Below are 16,323 nucleotides of genomic sequence, written 5' to 3'. Positions count from 1 at the left end.
CGTGTGAGAGCTAATGAAGAGATTAAATCTATTTTGTTTCCAGATTTTTATTATTATTTTTTTTTAAAAATAATTTTCTAATTTCTTTTTTCTTTTTTTTTCATATTTTCTTTGTTTTCTCTATATATTCATGGATTTTTGCTATTTTATTGTACATTTTAATCTTGAACTTTTAAAATTATGAAATTCGAGTAATTTTCTTCTTTTTTTCACGAAGAAAAATGCCACGAAATATCTCATCGTTATCCGTAGAAAACCTGTTGATTGGAAGTTTCCTTACAACCCATCCTCTCTTACTCCACGCTGGATCAACGGGTAAGAAAATATTTTGCAATCCTTTAAATATATTATATAGAAACTGTTATAAATGAAAGCGGGAAGACCCGGATTAGATGATATAGAAAATAACATTTTTGAAAGAGCCGCAGTATGCAGTCATCTGGCATTTAGACCAATTGACCTGAATTTCATCATTCTGCGGAAGCGTCATCTAGCGGAAAATTCAGTTATTCCGCGGCTTCCTCTGAGCTGATGGATACATTCGAGGAGTTGTTCCTAAGTCTGAATCGAGGAATGATATAGACTGTGATTGTTTACTAACTGAATTGGTGTATCCCAGGAAGTTATGTAGCACTTAATTATTTGTTGTTCTGTGCGGTGACAAAATGTGAATGTGTGCTCCTAAGGATTGTTGTTTTCTCCACAGAATTTTTCGATAGACGGTTGTTTTTCGGATACCTTTGTAATTGTTACAAAAATAAGGAAAATCTCCCCCCCACGGGGAGAAATTGATCACCAGTTTCACGTGGAAAGCCGGAGGTGAGTGCGAAGGTGTCAGTCATCTAACTACCGTTTCACATGTACTTTTTTTTCTGTGTATTCAGTGTTAACATTCTGTGTTATTCATTCACTGTACCATTCAGTGTTATGCAAATTAATCCATTTAAGTTTTCTCTTTTAATGATAGGAAGGAATTTTTGAACAGTGTATATTTTGGCATAAAATTATAGAAATAAGAAAAAAATAATAATAAGGATATTTGACTGCAAACATTTTCTCTACAATTATTATTTTATTTCCTAATGTCTCCTTATATATATATATATATATATATATATATATATATATATATATATATATATATATATATATATATATATATATATATATATATATATATATATATATATATATATATATATATATATATATATATATATATATATATATATATATATATATATATATATATATATATATATATATATATATATATATATATATATATATATATATATATATATATATAATAAAATAAAATAAAAACTTGAATGTCTTTTAGTTATATAAATTATAAATTTAATTTGTTTTTATTGATTAATTTAAACTTGATATTTTAATTTTTTTGAAATTAAGATAATTTTTTAATTATTTCCGTTGTTGTTTTTACGAAATTATTAAATAATTTTTTTCATAAAAAATGCAGCAATGAGAAACATATCAGTTATTGTTTGAAGTTTGAGCATAGGTTATTTGCTTAAAGGTTTATTGTGTTCAGTATATTTCAATAATGTTATGAATGAAAGTGTCCTTAATGAATAATATTTTCCTTCTCCAAAGAAGTATTCTTTTACTTATTCATGAACTATATTGTTTATCATGACAGTAATACACTTTTGAGCTTCAAGATAGGGTATTTCTTTTGAAGAATTATTATTATAAAACAAAGTATGCTACACGTACTGATAAATAAAATAGCAATGATCATAAACAACGATAATTAACATTACGCTATGACATTGAGTTATGAGTTAGTATTCTTTTTATGTTTCACTAATTTTATACAAAAAAGTACATTAAAGAATTATTCTTTAAATCATCAATTAATATTTTTACTCAATAATGAAATATATTTTTTCAATTAAATGAAGTGTTTTTTACATTATTTAACTTTAAATTAAATTTACATTACCGAAAAAGTATAATAACAAAGAATATTATTCTGTTTTTATATTAATTATTTAAAACTCTTCTATCTCACTATCTGTCTATGTAGATATATTTTAAGAGGAGAATATCGCCTTTCTTTATTTTTGAATCTTTAATATACTTATATCAAAAGGTACAATAGTAATAATCATGAATACAGTTAGATTGCATAAAATTATGTATAATATCATATTTTAATAATTTTATGAAATCAATGAAAGCGTTCAATGAAACTTAATACAATGAACTGCTTATTTTTTTGTTCAACTATAAACTATTCCTCAATTCATATTCTTCATTTTATTAATTTTCAAAATATTGTTTTAATCGCAATATTAAAATAGAAAATATTAAAGAAATTTTTTTTTGTCTATAACTATTATCTTTTGAAACGAAGTCTTTTAAAGATTATAACTAACACTAAATACATTTTTTTTAAAAAAAACTATTCACTTCATGCGTCAAAACAAAATGACATTAAAGTTATGCAAGAAGTAATGTATGCAAATGCTAGTGACACATTTATGGCTCAGTTTGAACAAATCTGTCAATGTCTTAACTATCGTCATATCTGGAAAGTTCAGTGTACGTTCTTTTATTAATGATTGCGTGTAGAAACGCAACGTTTTCTGTATTATTAGTTTTTTTTTCTTTCCATCTTCACCGCATCGTTGAGGTGAACCTGTTCCTCAGGTGCAGAGGAACTTGCCCTGCTGGGAACTCGCCTTGTTCCGCTCGCGCGACCCTGCGGAAACTTGACTCAGTAATTCAGGCCCTTGTGCCCGAGTGACCGCCACGCATATGCTTTCAAGTGTATTTGCAATTTTGTCTTTTACTCTCGTAAACTAGTTGAGCAGTCAATTTGAGACAATAAAAAAAGCAGAGAGAAAAAATGGAATGGATTTTATATTCTGCGTTTATCAGAGGCTATGAATTTTATTAAAATAATTTACTTTCGTTAATTATTTATTTTAAAAATGTAAATATTTCTAAACAGGGCATGATTTCATTTTTTTTTAAATCAGTGGAACAGTTAGCTAGCGCTACAAAATACTACCAGCAAAAACAGGGTTCATTTTTTTTTTTTTTTTTGTCGTGTCTATGACATAACCGAATCAAATGTTTCCAGGCGTCTTGATTACCGCTTCTGCGATTTGCTTGATGCTATCGTCATAAAGGTCTATCAATGACGGCAAGACTCCTATTTCTCTCAGATTAGCACTCATTGCTGGACACTCAAAGGTGTGGCATGGTGTTAGCTATGTATCTGGGTAGTTTTCACAATTCCTATATAGTACTTTCCTGCCCTCTCAGTCGATCTTCATGCCTCTGTGGTGATTGGTTCTCAGCCTGGCTATTGTTTTTGTTGTGGATCTATCTGCATTTATACAGGGTTCATTTAAACATTTATTAAAGCTGCAATAGCAATACATTATGCCGAAAACTCAACATAATCATTGCGTGCGACTTATTGCAATAAAACTATTACTGAATGGTAAATAATACTCGTATGAAAGTTTAAATACTCAAATGCGTGATTCCGAATATGTCGGTAGTATTAATATCGTATTTAAAATAAAGAGATTTTAAAAACGATAAGAAAATTTCTAGGCTGGAAGTAAGAAAACTAACTGTAAAAACTATCAAGAAAACGATTACATTGATTTACCACGGCATAGTCGTGAATTAAGCGTGTCCAAAAGTGATTACTCAAATTGGAAATTCATGTGCCGTAATTACATCATATTTAAAATATCGTTATTTGACAAATTATGGAAAAAGAACGTAAAAAGGAAAACAAAACTGCAGAGAAAACGGTCGAAAAATGATGTGGATTAACAATGGAATAGTCGCGAATAAAGCACGTCAAAAAATTACTGAAATTCGAAATTTGGGTGTCGAAATAAGATTGTATTAAAAATATTGAAATTGGAATGACCATATAAAAATGCCGTAAAAACGAAAAATAGCTAAAATAATTGCCAAGAAAAAGATCTGAAAACGATGTGGATTAATGATGGAATAGCTGTGAATCACACATTAAAAAGTGATTACTCAAATTTTAATTTCGGGTGTTGCAATATCATCATGTTAAAAATTCCAATATTTGAAATATCATGTGACACAGAAAGAACAAATAATAAATATCGAAGAAAAAATTTTCGGATAATGGTGAGGGTTTATGATGAACGATCGAGAGCGTCAAGAGGTGATAACTCTAATTCGAAATTCGCGTGTCATAATAAAATCGAATTAAAAATATTGGAATTTAAAAAATCACTTGAAAAAAAAAGAAAAAGAGATCGAAAATCTAGATCATCAGAAGTTACTAACAATTTCTGTTACGACGCTTTTTTGCAACTAGCAATTGGTTTTTTTAACTAGCTATATTTGCTAGTCGACGAAATCAGCAAAAGATTTTCACTTTTAAAAAAATTCTCACTATTTTTAAAAATATAATTGGTTTATTTTGTTGGCATTGCCTCAGGACTGTCATGCATTTGCATTTTTGTTTTTAACTAGTTGAGCGTTTAATTCGAACCTAATAAAAAAATGAATGGATTTTACATTCTTCGTTTATTAGTTATGAATTTTATTAAAATCTCTCAACTCTCTTTCATGCTTTATTTCAAATGCGAAAAATATTTCATTAATTTATTAATCAACTTTAAAATATCATTGCATTACTTTATATAATGATCTTTAAGTTCATGCTCTTAGGAATATTTGCAATTTGGTGTTTACTCATTAAAATTTGTTCAGTATTTAATTTGTGATAACAGAAAAACAAAAATATTTAAGCAGAACTCACATTTTTCTCTTATCGGTTATATGATATAAATTATATGATTGGTTATTTTATATGATATTTTATATGATTGGTTATTTTATATGATATAAATTTTATTAATTTTTTTAAAAACCCAATTTAATGTTTTGTTATGAAAGAGAAAATGTCATTGCCACAGCAAAAGATTTTCTCCTTCTAAAATAACATTGTAATAATATGTTTCGAGAGAATTTTGTGTACATAAAAAGTTAAAGTAATTCAAGGATTTTATTATTAAAATAGTAAATAAAAGTGAAATTATGGTATGAACTAATTAAAGTCTAATTTATTTTAAATCAGGAAAAAAGTAATTAACATTTTTATTCATTGTTTAAAAAAAGAATTAAAAATGGAACAAAAAATTAAAAGTAATAACATTCTATAAACCTAAAAATAACTTTGATAAAATACATGTTTAATTACTTTATAGTCCAACATTAAATTTATATTGAGCTCTTAAATGACTATAATTCACATTTTTATCATAAAAAAACTTAGTTAATAAGCTAAGTATCTCAAACAAGCAAACCTCTTCTCATTTTTTAGTGATATGGGACAAGAAATTACCAAAAAAAAAAAAGGAAATTACCAACCTTAATTTTTTCGGAATTTGACTACTATTTTACAATAAATCTTAATTATTTGCAAACTAAGTGAATGAAATAATCTATGAAATGAATAATTTAAAAAATATTTCTTAGCGGCTTACTTATTGTTAAATAAGAAAACTACTTTTTTGTATGGTTAAAATGCTTCGAAAATTTTTATTTGATTATTGAATACTATCAAGATCAATTTCAACAGAAAAACTTATTGAATGAGTGGTTGTTGCTATTTATTTAATAATTTATAAGACAATTATGTCTTTTAATACGAGAATTTGTTTTTAAATTTTAAATTTTTTTTTATGTTCATGTCCTATTTTTAGTGTAATGAGACAAGAAATTTATGAAAGACTCAACCATAAGTATTTCTAGAAACTCGACTACAATTTAACCATAAACTTTAATTTTAGGCGGAATAAATATAATATGGAAAATGAAAAATTCAATGGCATATCAGTGACTTATTTTCAACTTAATACACTTATTATTTTTATTTTGTGATTTAGAATGTTTTGAACTATTAAATTTCATAATTAATTACCTCCAAGATTAATTTGTTAAAAAATTATTAAAAATGTTTATGAATATGAATGCCAAATCATTTTTAATGCTCATATCTTGTTTTTACAAAAATGTGATAAGATAATCACGATATTAGGCTTTTTATTAAACTTAATTTTTTAAAACTTCTTGATTATTATTTGCAACAAAACAATATTTGTAACAAAAAACAGAAACTGCTTAACATTTATTTTCTAGTAAAATTCATTTTGCATTTGTTACACAACTAAAATAAATAATTATATAATTTCTTATATAACTTTTCGTCATATTTATTATTCAAAAATAGCAAGCAAAAAAACTATTGGAATAGTTTCCAGCAGGCAACGATCCAAACTTCTTTTAAATAATTTTTCTTTTCCTGGCAGAGTCTGTTAATTTTTAAGATCATTTGTCTAAAAATGGCTTTTGTTTATTTATGCATCTGCAGAATTGTTTTGACCTTCTTTAAAGTAATAGACAAGTATGCAAGGTATTTATGAAACATGACAGAGATGGAAGAAAAAGCAATATTTGCAAATACCAAAGATCAAAAGTTTGTCACCCTAAAGTTCCGTTTTATTTATAAGTAAGTTTTTGTGTTAAGACTCCTAGAATACACTTTTAAAAAATAACCAGCTAACCAGCTTAATAGATTTAAAATAATCTTGAACCTAGTGATGGAATATTTTGATATGTGTGGAAATTTTTTTAAAATTATGTAAATAAATTTTGAAGAATACAGAGCAAATAATTTTGTCTGTAGATTTTAATTTTAAATTTTATTTTTGGATTATGCTCAAGATTCATAAGTAGATATCCATTTTAAAATGTTTAAATATCAAGTAAAACATTAGTGTAAGAAACATACTTTAAAAAAAACTTTCTTTTACTGTCATGAAATAAATAATAAAAGTTTACAAAGAAAGACTGACTATTAGGGAAATATTTTTAAGCTTTGATTAACGATTTTATTAATAGTTCAAGTTTATGAGTCATGTCTTAAGAATATTTTTTTGCACATCGTATTTTCAGGTTAATTACTTTCTTTAATCAATTAGAAAAACTCGATATTAATCAAGGAATTTTTATTTTAAATAATTAAAAATCCAAGGAGTAAATATAGAATATTTCTAAGACTTTTAAACTCCTTTCTCAAAATTTTATTCTTTTTAAAGTTTCCAATATACATGTATTTTTCTGTTTTAATATCATATTTTTTTAAAAAAAAACTATTGGTTTTAAATTATAAATAATCAGTATTACTTGATGCTATACAGTTTCTAATTTAAAAAATTGTTTGTATTAATTTATTTTGTTCTCTGAAAATCAATAATTTCATAAGAAGAGAAAATATTTGATCAAGTCTAATATTTGGTAACTCATATTTGGCAAGACATTTGGATAAATCGAGTTAGAGTAACGGAAACATACATTTCTAACCCTATTACTAAAACTCTAATGGGTTGTATGCAAACATGTTTTCTTACTAATTGTATCGTTTCCCAGGGAAAAAAAACTTGATTCAAAAATTACTAATTTTGTCCAATTATACTACTTTAAAGCTTGCTATAAAATAAAAATAAAAATTAACTTGGTTTTAGTAAGTGTAAAAATCAAACTGAAATTTCTGCTTTTAAGCGTTTCTACAATTTACTCACAATATTTTTAGTATTAATATTTGGAATTTTTAAAAAAATACATTTCTAGTTTTAACATATATAATCACAGAATCTTGTTTTTTTATAATTTAAGCTAAAATAAATGTCTGTGGTTTTTATTTTAATTTGACTCTGCATTTGATCAGTGATAACGTAGAAATTATCTGATAGTTTTATTCATAGCCAGCCACCATCATCATGGATAATTCTATTATCCTTGCATATTATTTATAGATAATTCTGTTATCTGAAATATATTATCTTTATATCCAAATTGAAGAAATAATGAAATGTCGGGTAGTTTGGTACTGTCATACGATAGTTTCAAATATTTATAACAGTTTTATATTGTTAATAATTGCAGAAATATCAATAACGATACTTAATGATATTCAACATTTTTTATATACTGATTTCTTATTTAACAACAGAGAGACACAAAATTTATAGTTAACGTTATATAAACGTTAGTAATTATGCATTGTTATTTTTAATCGTATTGAATAATTAATATCATGATAAGATGAAATGTTGTCTAATAATTTTAATTTTAAATTTTATATGTATTTATCTTCTCACTACTTCTAAATATAATTTTTTATAAAAAATAAATCTTTTTATTTATAAATTTTTTGCTTGAATAAGTTAGTCATTATTTTATTAAAAATCCAAGTTATGCAATTCATGTTTGAAACTTTCTTGTGGTGTAAATCGGGTAGCTTCAGTTTTTATTTCTCGAACACAGGTTAAAATTATTAAACTGACAACTGGTTTAAATTGTTAATAATAATCGGATATCAATAACAATGCAACCTGTTTCCAGTACTTTTCATATTATAATTCATTTTCTAACAACTCAGAAACTAAAAATCCACAGCTTTTTAAGTGGACTGTAAAACGCAATAAACTTTTTTAAATTCATGTGATTATATCTTATTGAAATTGAACTGTCATAAATGTTTAATAATAATTTTAATCGTGAATTTTAGTTCTATTTCTAAAAGAATGATTTATGTTTTAAATTATATGTTTTCTTCGAATTCTCCGCTTGAATACTTGAGTTATTTTATTAAAAAATCGAGTCATAAAAATTATTGTGAATATTTAATTTTGAAATAATTATTTCGCGAAAACTTTTAAAATAAATAATTAAGTTGAAAATGCTTGCGTTTTAATATTAATTAGAGTTTTAATCCTCTCACATTTGTAAATATTTCTCTCTAGAAGTAATGACAGAACTGTTCATTTAAACAATACAGATGGAACTGTTTCATATGTTCTATTATATTTTATGTCCCACAATATGTACACGGTGGTAAAAATTCTAGAAAAATTGCCGTACTGGTAATGACATTTCTAATATAAAAAAAACCCTAATTCTGGTAATAAAACCAAAATATACGGTATATGAACCTTTCATTTGGAAATTTTTCCGTTCATACGGTAGTGGAGATTCTAGTTTTCATAACTATATAGTTCTTATTATCACACATTTAGTAAAAATACAAAACTGAAAAATAAAATTAACCAAATAAGTGGTTTTTATGCCATGAAAGTATGATGAGAAAATTACCAATTGTACTACATTTACCACATTTTAACGAATATTATGAAACAATATTTTATTGTTAATTTTACCAAAAACATAACCAAAAAAAAATTACGGTAAAAATTGGTAAAAATTACCGTGCTTTTTGTTGTTCTCATAGAGCCAGAAGCACGGAGAATTTTACCATATCTTGATAGCTCGGACCATGCTTTTTTTCTCAGTGTAATATTAATGTTTAAGAAACACGTTAATCTCTCAAAAGCATGCTATAACATATGTCTTAATATAAGACTCTATCAAGGCTCAAACATAACATTTTAGTAACATTTGAAAAAAGTTTGGACATGTTTTCTCTGAAGTATAATGTTATACTCTAATATTTAAACTTCTTGTTATTAAGTAATATGTGCTAAATATATAATTGGAAAAGAAAATTTTAAACTTAGTATTGACTGTTCTGTTACCATTTCAACAAATAAACTTTGAGTGGAATATGAACCAGACGAATTTTAATTTTAAGACAAAATTTTTGTCTTCAAGTAGAATTTTTTATGGAATGAAATTTCTTCGTCAAATTTATTTTTGTTAGAATTAAATCTAAGTTATATTATTTTAGTTTTAAAACCAGAAAAGTTCCAAATAATAAGTTTGAGCAATTTTAAAAAATTGAATTCATTGGATTTTTATTTTTATTTATAATTAGAGAGTAAACAATGTTCTTAAAATAGTTTTTTTGCAACTAAAATTTTATTCTTAATTTTTCATAGCCTTTCTTTGAAATTAGCTCTACATTTCCCCACAAAAAGGAGTTTATTTAGAGAAGTGTTTTATTTTTACTTCAGCCTGTAGCAAATTAAAACATCTAATTTAAAAGTGTTTACGACTTTTGTTCGTTGTGTCACCGTTAGGTCATTTCTGACATTTTCACTCCAGGTCGCCGTTGGGTGGGAGATAGATAATAAGTGTGAGGTTATCAAGAAGTTACTCAGTGCCTCAGGTAACCAAACAGGTTTAATTTTACCTTAAGCTAATGAAAATGGAATTTCGCTTCTGTTAAGCTATTGTGATATCGTTAAAAAAAATCAGGAAAGGACGTGAGGGTTATGCAGGAATTTTGAATGAGCAAATGTAATTATAGTAACTTGATTTTGAAAATTAAACCTAGATTTGATTTTGTAGTTCTAGCCAAATATTTTAGGCACAACGCTTGTGAGTCTTATTTTATGTAATATGATTGAAGAACTTGGTTAAATAATTTTCAGTCAATTTAAGAAAAATGAACTGGAACACGATTTGAAATATCAAGAAACTATTAACAAACTATTAACAAAGTAACTACTTTTTTACACTTGGCAATGTTCGAAGACATGCGTGGTTCTCTGGTCGAAGAGGCTAATTGCATTCCTGAACTGCAATCAATATTATCAATAATGCACAAACATGCTCAGAAAAAGTGTTTAACAATCTGATTTACAATATATATATATATATATATATATATATATATATATATATATATATATATATATATATATATATATATATATATATATATATATATATATATATATATATATATATATATTATATATATATATTAATTATATATATATATATATATATATATATATATATATTAATTTTACAAAATTAATTATAACTGTTAATTTAATTAATTATAACTCAAAATTAATTATAACTGTAATAAATTTAAGAATATTATAACTGTTTTTAAAAAAATAAATCATAAAACGAAGGATTATTATTTTTTATTTGTTAATAAATATCGTTAATTGTTAAGAACGGTTTAAATATCGATGTTAAAATTAATATTTATGAACTTCAACCTTTATTATTCTGTGAAAATCTGGTTCTCTCCAATTGTGGGGCAGTAAGACTGTCATATAGGTTTTTTTCTGTTAAGAGTAAAGTTTAGACTATTAAATGTTTAATTTCTGAATGAAAAAAATGCTAAATCTAATCATTTTGGAAAACTAATTTATGATAGTTTTTTGCGTGTCTCAATTGAAAAAAAAAATTTTGGGGGAAATGTTTTAATTTCAATTGCAAATTGAAATTTTTTCTGTTGTGCTTATTTCGTTAGAACCAAAAAAAATATGGTCTTTTGGGCAAACGTCAAATGTTTAATGTTATTTTTTTTCCAAAATTTACTACTACAATTAGTATTTTGGCAAAATAATTTGGAAACTTAAATATTTTCTGGTTCGCCTTCTTTTTTAAAATTATTTTTAGAAAAAAATGTCCTTTATATCGAATTGTTAAATGTGTTATGTTTGTTTTAGGTTTGCCATAATAAAATTTAGTTTTAAAAGTTTTTTTATTTAAAGCAAACTACTATTTTACAGAGAAACTTGCAATGTATTTGCGAGTAAATCCATGAGCGACGTTTGTATTCTGTTTTTGAATAAAATATCAAATTAAAAATTAATTTTATTATGTAATTGTGTATTATTATAATATAATTGTTTAATAAAATTAATTACCTAATAAAAATGAAACTGCAATTTGGTTTGGATTTGAGCTTTAATCAAAGACTTAGACAACTTATTCTTTCACCCATAGAGAAGGTACAAACAAATTTTAAAATTGGATTATTTCTTTGCGAAATAATTATTTTGAACAAATTACATTTTATCCTTACAAAATCTTTTTTCGCTAAACAATGCTTTAACGTACCTTGATTTTTTCATAAAGTTTAAACTTGGTATTTCGAAAATGTTCCAATTAAAAAATCTTTGAATCAATATCAATTATTATATTTTTTATAATTTTTAAATGTTGTTTTGTAGGGTAGAAGTTTGAAGACATAATATGGGGTATTATAATTCTTTTCAGTTAAATGTAAATTACACAATGATCAATTTATTTTTATCAATTTATGTTTTGAGTATGTAAAATAAGTGTTCCAATTATAAACAATTTCAAGATAATGGACCTAAATAGTTATTTAAGACATTATTAGACGTTGATTTATAAAGCTTTTAGTTGCTTTTTGGTTAAAAAATGATGCATGTTACTGAAATTTTATTTAACTTTTGGCCAATTTTTTAAATGATCGAAATACAGATTTTCAAATAGTAAATGACGTATAATGGTAATTTCATGTATTTAAATCTGTGACTCAGTTGTCTAAATTTATTTGTTTTTATACCAGTATTTGTTGCTCATACAAATTAGATTAGTAATAGTATTAGATTATACTATAAAGATGCATATAAAAGAATAATAAAAGTATTGGCGATAAATTTAAAACTGATAGATAGATTAAAATTGAAAACTTGTATGTAATTTTATTTACTGCAGTATGTGTTTCGTAAATTTTAATGTCAGTTTTTATCTTTATTATAACATAATTTCTCTCTTTTTACCTAGTAACTCATTGTTTAATAATTGTTATAAACATCGAATTTCAATATTTTGTTATTATTCAAAATCTTTATTAAAGTTATTAATTTTTAATCTTATATTATTTTTTTGAAGTTATTATAATATTATGAGAATAAGATTTAAAAAGATATTTTAATGAAAATAAAATGTTACTTTTGGTCTCATAAAGAGCACTGTAAAACTTAAAATTTTAAATTTAGATTTTATGTACTAATGTTACGTACTAATGTATTGAAACTCAAAATATAAAAATCCTAAAATTAAGAAAGTAACATAAAAATTTCTTAATTTTATATCTTTATGCCCATTTTCTTTATTATTGCCACTTTAGTTCATCCAGCATTTTCCGACAGAAAAATCATTTAAGGATGTCATTAGCATAAAACAAAAGTTATTTAATGGTATTTACTAGTAAAAGTTATTGTCTCTTAAAATTTTTCTTTGTAAATATTACGTTTGATTTCACAATACGTTTACGTTTTACGTTTGTTATATTATTAAATTATAAAGTTTTTATGATAAATAATTGCATTATACTACCATATTATGAAAGATTTTATGATAAAAAAAATTATGTTAAAGAAATTCAGGCACCGTTTTACAACTATGAAATAAATAAATAAGTTATATTTTTTAAAAATGTTAATGTTTATGAGTTTTATAGTTAATGAGTTTTATGAGTATAGTTAATGAGTTTTAATAGGAAACAAAAATAAATAAAAATAAACAAGTTTGTAGAGGAAGTTACAATGTGGTAACGGAACAAAATTATTAGGTTCAAAATAAAAACAGAAGCGTAAAAATATGCGTAACAATAAATATAAATAGTTAATTCAATAAAACATTTTAAAATCTTTTATTGACTTATTTTTAATATTGAAGTAATTATCAGTTCGCCTTTAAGAAAAAAAATTAAAATGATAGCTAAGCAATTGTGAGAAATAGTGAGCAAAGGTGAGAACGGAGCCGCCTATGTAGGGTCAATAAAAATATACTTTTGGTTGCATCATTTGCAAAAATTGGTTTAAAATTCACTTATGTGCTTTGCTGAATTCAGGAAATTTTTTAAAAATCCGCAGCTTAAATGCTTTTTTCCGTCTTAAAAATTTAATCAATTTCTATACGCTTCCATACAAATTTATCCAGATCTTTTCAAATTGTAATTGAAAAGTTGAAAAATTTTACTTAAACGTGTATTATTAGAAAACAAACATGCACTCATATGTCGCATAATATACAATTAACAATGAATAAAAAATGAAGAAGAAAAGAAGTTATCTAGTTAATAAAGGGTTAAATTTTAGACAAGCGTATTTAATATTTTTTTTAGGATTACCTATAGTTTAAATATGGACAATAGATATTACTCAAAAAAATTTTTTTAAGAGATATTTAAATTTATTAATTAAAATTTCTTATAGTCAAAATTAATATAAAAAGTATATAAATAGTTTTCTGTATCAATTTTTTTTGCTTAAAAATTTACTTGGGAAACTTAAATTGGAGTTTTCCAAAAATAATGTCATTTTATTTTTTTACAAAAACAAGTTCAACTCAGAATTTCAAGAAAATTCCTCATTTATTTGTCGAATTGTCTCTGCTGCTTGTTCTTTCCTGTTCAGTGAAAAACTTCGTATTTCCTAAAAAATATGAAGATAACGCATTCTTTATGCATCAAAAATTGTTTGATGGAGAAATAAACATTAAAATTATTAAAACAGAACAGAACATATAACATAAAACAGAATATAAAACATTTTCGGAATATTTTTCATAGTTTTAGTAGCAATTTTTTAAAATTTGCTCATGGCTACGATGTATTATGAAAAACATTCTTTAATAATTATTCAATTCGTATACTAATTTTTATAATGTCTCCTGGTTTTACTTTCCTTGGTTTGAATTTCAAAGAAAGAATGAAGTATTGTGAGAAGTGTGATATCGTACATTTACGGAAATCATACATAAATCATACATTTTACTGGAAAAATGTTATAAGATTAATTCATAACTAATTATTTAATAATTTTACTAAGACTCACATACCATATCATTTGATATTATTTTATTTCTATAAAGGGCATATTTTCTTCAAATAAAAATGGGTTCCTCTAACCCGAGGCATCATTGTTATTACTATTTCTTTTTTAATTACTTTCCCTGTAGTTTTATTCGCCTTTAGTCATAACATTGCTTGATAGAGTAATTTTTAGTTTGGAATGAAATAATCATCGATCTTTATGCTTGATTTATGAAACTACTTAAATTGATTTTTTTTCACAAACTAAAAAGTTGTTTATGGTCCAAGTTGTTATGGTAAAAGTTGGTCCGTTCTGCATTTTAGAAATAAAATAAAATAATTTCTGAGAATTTTTTATGCAAGTAAACAATTGCAAAAGTAAATTTAAGAAGCGCTTTTACAAATGTAATATAATATTTTTTCACGTTACTTCAATCATTTAAATTGAATGAGAGCTCCTCATTTGAGTTTGTATTTTTCAGACGAGTATTGTCATTTCAAGATGTCTATTTAAAAATTTGCTCAAAAAAAGAAATTTCTTGAACAAAAATTAAAAAAAAAAAAAAAAAAAAAAAAAAAGCAATTATTAAAATCGAAAAAATAGGAAATTTTGGCTCCGGATGTTTTTTTCACATTCATGCACCATATAAATAAGAGTCTTCAGAATCTGAATTTTCGCACTTGTGTGCCGTAGTAATATAAATTGCAAATTATTTAGCAATATAAGTCTGTAGTTTGTCCGAAATTCAAAAATTACTTTCTATAACAGCGCATTTCTTATAATAACAATCTCTCTGCAGAAAATGGGAGAACTGTTTCTTTATTCCTTTACCATAAGAGCAAAACAGCCTTAAAAACGACTGTCGCTCGTAATGCAGAATCAAATTTATTATTTTCTGTTTAATGCTATTTAAAACATATTATACTTATTTAGTATTAGCAATGATTATAATGATCAATTTTGGATTTAATGTTTTCCTTCGTATCATTCCATAACCAGTGTTATTAGAGAATCTGGTATAACTTTGCATGAGTCACAGACATTCCATACTATTCGGGCAAATCTGCCTGGTAATACTATCTTGTATTAATAAATATCTATATCTATATATTTCTCTTACACGGTGACAAAAAAAGCCGCATTATATCTCCCCGAATGGCAACGCTAGAAAATCGACCAATGATTGCCGCTAAAAATGTCACGTGCCAAATCTAGCATAGGTGGCTCAACATATAGCGCTTTTAAAAACGGAAACTGAAATAACAAGAGAGAACATTCTATCAGCTGCGGCAATCTCATACTATTAAGCTAGGCAGAACTGAGTAGTCTTTGTCTATAGATCTCTATCTTCGTATTTTGTGGAAAGCGGTTTTTTTCCCGAATTTATATATTGCGAATTTATTTGACGATTTTTGATTTATATCACGAATTTATTTGTCTTATTATCGTTATTAGTTATTCATTGAAAAATGAGTCTCAGTCGTGCTGTTACGCTTTAAGATTTTGTACTATATCACATTTCTAATAGGTTTAACGAATTACATGTCATTTATTTGAATTAAAATTTATTTTAATGACTTAGTATTTACTAAAAAGATGCAATTTTTTTTTAAAAAAAGCTTTTATATGGATTTGAATGATTGTTTTGAAGTCTTAGAATTTTGTGCATTTGCAATGTACCTAAGTTAGTAGCAAGCCATATAAGACTGCGTAGCAATTT

General features: G+C 24.9%; 1 protein-coding gene across 3 annotated transcripts in view; it reads left to right on the top strand.

Moving 5' to 3' along the window:
• The first annotated feature begins 426 nt into the window (after positions 1–426).
• LOC107453449 (uncharacterized) overlaps positions 427–16,323 on the top strand; it is a 109,319-nt gene continuing 93,422 nt past the window's right edge. The window contains exon 1 of one of the 3 annotated variants that reach the window (XM_087166188.1): positions 427–819. The gene's annotated coding sequence lies outside the window, so the exon portion shown is untranslated. The remainder of the gene's footprint in view (positions 820–16,323) is intronic. The other 2 variants (XM_087166187.1, XM_087166189.1) reach the window with 2 other exon arrangements.

The sequence above is a fragment of the Parasteatoda tepidariorum genome, chromosome 6 (genome assembly GCF_982258835.1).
Source record: "Parasteatoda tepidariorum strain Cologne lab strain chromosome 6, Ptep-v5.0, whole genome shotgun sequence".
In the NCBI taxonomy this organism is placed as follows: domain Eukaryota; kingdom Metazoa; phylum Arthropoda; class Arachnida; order Araneae; family Theridiidae; genus Parasteatoda; species Parasteatoda tepidariorum.
The sequence above is the reverse complement of the archived record's forward strand: the minus strand, read 5'-3'. Positions and strand labels throughout refer to the sequence as shown.